Source organism: Nicotiana tomentosiformis, chromosome 9 (genome assembly GCF_000390325.3).
Source record: "Nicotiana tomentosiformis chromosome 9, ASM39032v3, whole genome shotgun sequence".
Classification (NCBI taxonomy): domain Eukaryota; kingdom Viridiplantae; phylum Streptophyta; class Magnoliopsida; order Solanales; family Solanaceae; genus Nicotiana; species Nicotiana tomentosiformis.
Window position 1 is genome coordinate 74267543 of NC_090820.1, and position 7874 is coordinate 74275416.

The 7874-nt window shown below is 35.3% G+C and overlaps 1 long non-coding RNA gene across 1 annotated transcript; it reads left to right on the forward strand.

The window, feature by feature from the left end:
• Positions 1 to 2580: 2580 nt before the first annotated feature.
• Positions 2581 to 7196, forward strand: LOC104089436 (uncharacterized). The gene is made up of 4 exons (XR_684750.4): positions 2581 to 2895; positions 4377 to 4487; positions 6027 to 6145; positions 7007 to 7196. It is a non-coding gene; the product is annotated as an uncharacterized lncRNA (long non-coding RNA).
• The last annotated feature ends 678 nt before the right edge of the window (positions 7197 to 7874 follow it).

The window sequence follows — 7874 nt, forward strand, 5'->3', positions numbered from 1 at the left end:
CATGTATGCAATGGCTGCATGTATCACCTAGAAAGGGGTATCCTTAACCTTACCCTCCGCAAAAGTAGGTAAGATAATTTTCTTGTGCGTAATTTCACTCGGACTATTGAACCCAAGAAAATATTTGTGCCTTTAGAATGATTTGATCTGTCATCTGCATTTCTTCCAGGACTCATATGTGCATGATGTTTATGAAGATACATGGATCAACTAAAACACATTTAATATCAATATCAATATCTGAGACTCATAAAGTGATTACAAATGGGTCGTGATATGGGAAAATTAATTCATCGGCGTCTTCATCATTAAAGGTTATGCCATCTCCAATTAATGTTTTCCTACGCCTTTTTCATGAGTAATTTAGATCTTGGCATACTTCTTTATAGTTGTTTATGTGATATTGCTGACCTCTTCTCCTTCGAAGATGACATTCAATGTGCTCCTTTGCGATAATGCTCAAGGAGGTTCTTTGTTACTTATGTTCTTCATATAGTGCTTTTTTTTTTCGCTAAGTAATTTCTTAAGATATCCTTTCTTAAGTAGATAATCTACCTCATTTTGTAGAATCTTGTAATCTACCTTTATGTGCCCATGATTTTGTGAATTCACACCACAACTCTTTTCTCATTTGCTTATACCATCTCACATTTTCTCCCATATCTCTTAATAAGGACACCAACCCGAAAATATTAATATTGAAGTTGTAATCCTCAAGCTTTGACACCTCAGATTCCTTGCCAGCCTGAGAAGACAGTGTTGTTATTTTGGTTGGTATGTCTTCTGCCCCTATTTGGTTCTGTTCTTCTATCAGAATCCCGTCGAGAAGATGTAGATCAAGGCTCATAGTGGCTCCTCAAATTTCTGCGTTTGGGCTATGATTGTCTTGATGTGCTGTCCCGATGATCAGTGTATCTGCTTCTTGACTTGCTGTCAGCACCGATATGAACTACCATCTCCTCCTTTATTTGTGTTTTGGTGCTATACCAGTTATACACGTCGTTCTAGGTTGTTGGTAAAAATTTTCGTAGACTTTCCTTCAATCTTACAAAGGCTATTGCAGCCTAATTGTCCAGAACATGAGGTAACAACATTCTCTCTCTCTAAAATTGGTCCACAAAATTTCGGAGTGACTTCATGCTCCCTTGTTGAATCTTCAAAATATCTTTCATCTGCTTCTTAACTTTCTAAGCTTCGATGTGTGCCTTAAGAAAAGCATCTGCAAGCTCTGCAAATAAAATAATTGAATTTTCAGACAAAAAAGAATACCAGGTTAATGCACCTTTTGTGAACGTTTCTCCAAATTTCTTTACGGGTACTGATTTGATATCTTGCTTTGTTAGGTAATTTTTGTGTTAACTTTAGTTGTATAAGGTATGACATGATCCTGGGATCAAATATTTTATCATACTTTAGAATATCCGACATTTGAACTTCTTCGGTATTGGCAACAGAGTAGCACTCTACTTTCAGGACTATTGAGAGTACTTATCCATGTCTATCCCCTTGATAATAGGTGAAACTCCCAAGGTTTGATCAATGCGCTCATTCTGCTTCTTTATCTATTTAAATGGGGTTTATTGTATTAGTATTGAATTTTGTAGTTCGGGGTTAGCAGTTGTACCTGAACCTTCAGCACCGATAGCGTTTGGGTGTCCCTCGGTACTAGAACTTCTAGGTGCATTAGGTAACTCCGACTAGTTTCATTCTTGGTGATGTCGGTGACCTAATACTTGCATTTGTACTTAGGCCATAATATCCTTATTATCTGCTAATTCTAGTCTCTTTGTTGCCAATTCCATCTGAGATTCAGACGCTTCACTAGTTATAATATTTTGACGTGATGGTTCTCTAAAACTATACGATGGTGAATTCCTCGGAGTTTAACACTGGCTTAATTGTGATAACTGTATTCTATTTTTTTCAGTTTGTTCAACAGTGCCATGTTGATTTTCAATTGATGTAATTGATAGATCTCCAGCAATGATAATTTGCTAAGACTGAGAAGAGCAAAGATTAATACAAGTTAATAATTTTGGATGAATAGTAGAATTGCTTGGGTCCCACGGTGGGTGTCAAATTATTTAAAGTAAAACCTAAAATTTAGATAAATCAGTCAAATTTGTGTAATAGGTCCACAAGAAATTATAAAAATCCAATTAAACTAATCTTTGTTGAACAAATATAAGTAATTAAAATTAATAATTACAAATGAAAAATAATAATTATAGATTCACTACTAGAAAATGATTTTATTGGAACGGTTATTGTGCAACGGTTTTGTAACTGTTACAATAGATCATATATTGAAACGATTTTAACCGTCTCAATAGAGTCAAAAGGCTTTTGGGACAGTTCTGAAGAATAACCGTTCCAATAGTATAATAACTGTTCCAATAGTATAACAACCGTTACCAAAAGTAAATATATGGAGACGGTTTGTAAAGACGATACGATAGAGTTACCTCTGGGAACAGTTTGATAAAATAAAAGTATATTGCTTTTCCCTCCTACATATTTATTAAAAAAATAAATAAATGACCCCACTAATGTTTTAATAAGTCTTTAATATAGAAATGTTCCGTCACTCTCTCTAAAACTCTCAAAACCTTGAAGACCGTCTCTCTCAGCCTCAACCTAGAACTCATCACCATCGACGAACTATGTCGGCCAGCTCCGGCGAAGGACACAACTGCCGGTGAATGACGACCAGTTTCGGCTAACATACGAGTAATCTCCGAGGTAGGCTAAACCTTGAAGACATCGTCTCTCTCAGTCTCAACCTAGAACACATTGACCTCACCATCAACGAACTCTGTCGGCAAGCTCCGGCGAAGGACGACAACTGCCGGTGAATGACGACCAGTTTCGGCTAACATACGAGCAATCTCCGAGGTAGGCTATCGATTTTTCCCCTGTTTGATATTTGTATAACTATTCGATTTTCACTTATTTTTCCCCTTATGTTTTTTATATCTGGTAATAGTTCTGATAAACACATTATTTTGCTTCTGCTTTGTTTGTATTACATGATACATTTGTGATTTCTAGTTTGCAAAATTGGGGGATTTATTTGTTATGTTTTGATTTTTTGTTTGAAACCATGAGATTTTCTTTGTTCGATGTTTGCTATCAATGTTCGATCTTCGCTGTTCGCTGTCTTAGTTATTCAGAAAAATCGTTTCGCTGCTCCTTTTTTCTTTCTCTGGTAATATTTTTTTATAAACACATTCTTTTACTTCTGTCCGATTATGCTTGTGCTGCTTTCACTTAAAATTGTGTGATTTGTTCATGTATGTGCTTTAGTCTAACGGGTAACTGTTTGCCTTCACGTCTATTAGACATTGGGGTTATTCTTCTCAGCAAATTGCTTGCCTTTCTAAATTTTCTTGCTTGGTAAAAATGATGCTATCTAATCCTTAAAATCCATCTAATAAACTTTCGGAAGTAGAGCTTTTTCGACTTATAGGTAGTTCGTCAATCATACTCTCATAGTTGTAATTAATAACTTAGTGCAATGAACGAAAAGCTATAAGCATTCTGTTCTAGTTGTAAACTATTGAGGTCTTTTCTTTATAATTATGACCTAGGAACTTAACTTACCCATTTCCAATTACATATTTTGTCCAATTTTATGATGTTATTTGGTCACAATATGTCCCAGAATAGTAGAACTTTCCTAGAATAGTGAATATCCAAACCTCTTTCTAACCTCAAGTCCTTAAACTATTATATGTACAGTAAACTTTTAAGCAAATGAAAGGGACACCTCAATTACAAGCAAATGAGTAGACTGTTTCTAACATAATTATTGCTTCATGTCATGTAATAGCATAATAATTGCATTATGGTGAAAGCAAGTTCATCACAGAGTGATCCTATGAATCTTTTGGAGAATAGAGCTCCTTTGGAGTAAAGCAGTGATGTTGCAGTTAGAGATTAAGAATTAAATTGTCCCCTGTCCTTTATCTAAAAGAAACTTTTAAAGAGTTGAAGTTATCATGAATAAGTGTATTAGTATCTGTATGAATATAAGCGTATAGAAGTACAACTTGTCCACCCAAAAAAGGAAAATATTATATAACTAAAAATAGAAAGAAAAATAAATCTAGAAGTTCAAGTGCTCAACTGAAAGGATGGTTATTAGAAAGTTGATTCATTTTGCAGTTTCAGGTTCGCTAAGTAGTATCTGAGGTAGTTTTAGATGCCTCATCTTATTTATGAAAACGATAATGTGCTGTAATTGTTTGAAAACTGTGACATGCATTTGGAAAATGAAGTGGTGATGTCCCTACTTGTCTTTGGTTGCCCCCTTCCTCATGTCTTTCCTCCTCTCCTGGACATCATCAAATCTTTGCCTTCTTATTTTTTCTCAGGGTGTTGCTCGCAAATTAGCTACACAGAGAAAGAATATAGAGGTCGTTGAATCTGTTGGTGTAGCAGGGAAATCTGATCCCGATAGGAAAGTCAAGTACTTCACACTGGAGGTAAGTGTGCTTTTTCCTTTCTCCCACAACATAGTATCTAGCTGCTTTCCTCGATGAGTGTTGAGTACAAAGGGCCAGTTAAATTTGCAAGTGAAACTGCAAATTGTGACATTGTAATCTCTATCAAAATAAAAGTGGAGAGATGTGATGTATCTGAGCGTGTTAATAAATGGAATGCTGTTTTGATGATATAGTATACTTATGTTGATGTGTTGAAATGCTGCATAATGTGGTTACTGCCGAGTGCACCACTATTCCTTCTGCTAGCCCTTCTCATCTCTGCCGTTTGCTCCCCCCCCCTTCCCAAACCCCCAAATATGGAAAATGAAGGGCCATATTTGTTCTGGTCAACTTGCTTGTAATTGAGGCGTAGTAGTAGTTGTTGTAGGAGTTCTTCATCCTCAGTTTCTTGTCCTGTCTGATGAGTGTTTAGAATTTGGTCTCAATACATCTTCTAAATAAGATTCTGCTCATTTATTAGAATTGGCATTTGTGACTTTATAATCATAAGGGTTATTAGATGTGCATGAGTGATAGAATATGGTATGGTATGTATATCGTTTTCGTAGAGTATATATTCAGATCCTGCTTGTTCTCTCTCTCTTTCTCTCTCACACACACACACACATATTTGATAGGCATGCATTAGGCAATAAGCTGGTTCCCTTTCTATGTTAAATGCTTAATTCTGGCAAATTTGTAGAAGAAACCAAAAAGGTAAAAAACCAGAACTAGAAGTAGTAACTCATACAACTTAGAGTCGCCGGTTTAATGCAGCTCAATTGATTTTCTTGCATCTTCATACCTGCTGTTTAAGTTAGATATACCAGATGAATATAGGTACTTAGACATATAAAAGGATACTGGCAGTATGCTGGGAAAGAGATTAAGGAATCATAAGTTTGCCATACATATTATTTTGCTATGCTTTGTACCTAAGATAATATCATATTAATTTGGAACCTAAAGAATAAGCCCCTATGTTTGCCCAGCAAAAAGTTTCGTGATATTATTAGGATTGCCACTTTACGGACAAGGCTTTCTGAACTTAGGTTATTTGTTGATCATTCAACCCAGAGATTTGTAGTTCTAAGAATACAGCTTCTAGTAGAGGGTAAAAAATAAATGAACTTAACTACATCATCTTTCAGATGACACAAGACATATCAAGTTGTGCTTAAAAGCAAAGCTAACAGCAGAAGGTGCTTAAGCTATGTATATACCACCTTTTTATATGTCAATTGTACATCTCCTTATGTATGGAGACATTAATCAATTTCTGATGAAAAGCTAGGACAAACAGATATATTTATATGAATATCATTGATTCTGCCAACATCTCTTGAGAGCTATACCATTAGATGCATTTTTAAATAAAAATATTGATAAAGCTCCAATACACCATTCTCAACTGTGAAATTTGTACATGTGTTTCTTCCACTTCTGTTTCCTTATCCACAATACATTTAAAAGTTTGACATGCAAAAGAGTTTGCCATAATCTTGACCTTAGAATATATGACGTGTGTGTTTATGCCAGGGTTGTGAAAAGCGAGAAGCGAAACGTAGCGACCCCTTACCCGCTTCTATTATATGAAGCGACTCAGTTAGACAAAAGCGTGCGCTTCTTCTTCTTCAACAGAGATTCAACGGCAACAGGTATGCGATGATTTCTTCCTTCTTCTTCTTCTTCTTCTTCTTCTTCTTCTTCTTTCACTGTTTCAGCGTCCAAATAGCACCGAAATGCTGGCAAATTTATTTTTACCTTCGGTTCTTCTTTCTAAGTCTTCTCCTCTTCATATAATGATGATGATCTAACATTCTTCTGCTGATCTTAATTTTCAAGGTACACACTGATAAGATTGTGGCACGTCATTAACTTAAAAAAATTCATTGTTCTTGCTAAATCTAATAGCCACTATTTGTTAAAATCTACTGGTGTGGCATACACTGAGGGCTTGTGAGAAACTTTGTAAATCTAACCATGTTCAAGTATTGCTTGTTTCTGAGCCGTAGTATGTTTAGTTGTTGGTTGTAAGGTTGTTTTTCGTAATAGCATATTCTACTGTTGTTTTGGTTCAATTGCTGTCAGACTTAATATTGTTTAGGTGATGTTGTTTTGTGATGTAATAATGTTCGAAAATGTTAAGGCAGATTGTATTACTTAAAAAAAAAGACCGGAGAGTTGTTTGCTTTGGGTCTGTTGCGGATTCTGGTTTGTTGTGTGTTGTTTAAAGTACAGCTACTCATCTTGTGATTTGTGGATGGATCTTAGGTTCTGCATGAAAATTGTATCATGTTTTGAGCAGGTTGAAAAATTTAGAATAGTCGTATTTACAAATGATGTTTTGAGCAGGTTGAAAATTTTGGAATAGTCATATTTACAAAGAAAACTCTGCCGAAAAATTAAAGAATTTAGAGAGTTTGAAAATTTTCGAGTTATCAAATTGGTCATTCAATTACTTTGTGATTCAATTATCCTAAAATTTTTGTTTAATTATTTCTCATTGTCTTTTGTAGGTGTAGCGATTACGGATGAAAGCAGTGATGAAGACCTTACTTGAGTATTGTTGATCGTTGTTAGACTTTCTATTACTATGTTCAAGGATATTTTAGTTTAGAACTTTTTGTATGCAAATTCATCTATTTTGACTTTTGAATTGTTGATCAAACAATGTATTCACAATATATTACAAACACTGTTGCAATATATCATGAAAACCGTTGCAATAGACTTAAAAAATCGGATGTATTATTGTAATAGAATGGTTTATAACCGTCCCAATAGAAAAGAAAATCGCTCCTATAGATAGAACAATGGTAGCAGTCCAAACCGTTACAATATCCTTATATATGGAGACGGTTTTAAACCGCTGCAAATAACCGTTCCGATAGACCTATTGTAATGCTGAATCCCGGAACGCGTCCAAATCCGTCCCAATAGCCCTATAGGGACGGTTAGTGTATCTACGGCAACGGTTTTCGAAGGGTTGCCATAGCTGTAATTTCTAGTAGTGATTACAAATGAAAGGAGTAATTATTTTGTAAACCTAATGTAACTGTTCCCTAAAATCGTGTATGCCTGTTATGAATATTATTGACTCGTCCCATACGTCACACCTGGTGGATTTGTAATCGCCAAAGAGTTAATACTAACTCTCAGGTATTTCAGATTTTGTTGATTTGACGATCGTCTTATCTAGACATTATTGACTATTCAGCTGATCCCATCTGGGATGACATTGTCTGGTCCTGATATGTTAATTCCAGGAAATACTATGGTTGACCTTCTGATTAATAATAGCAGGTTCAACTGACTTAGAGCTGACTAAGAAATACTTGTCATGTATCGTCTGTTGCACTGGCCACGTAATATAATCGTATTTTA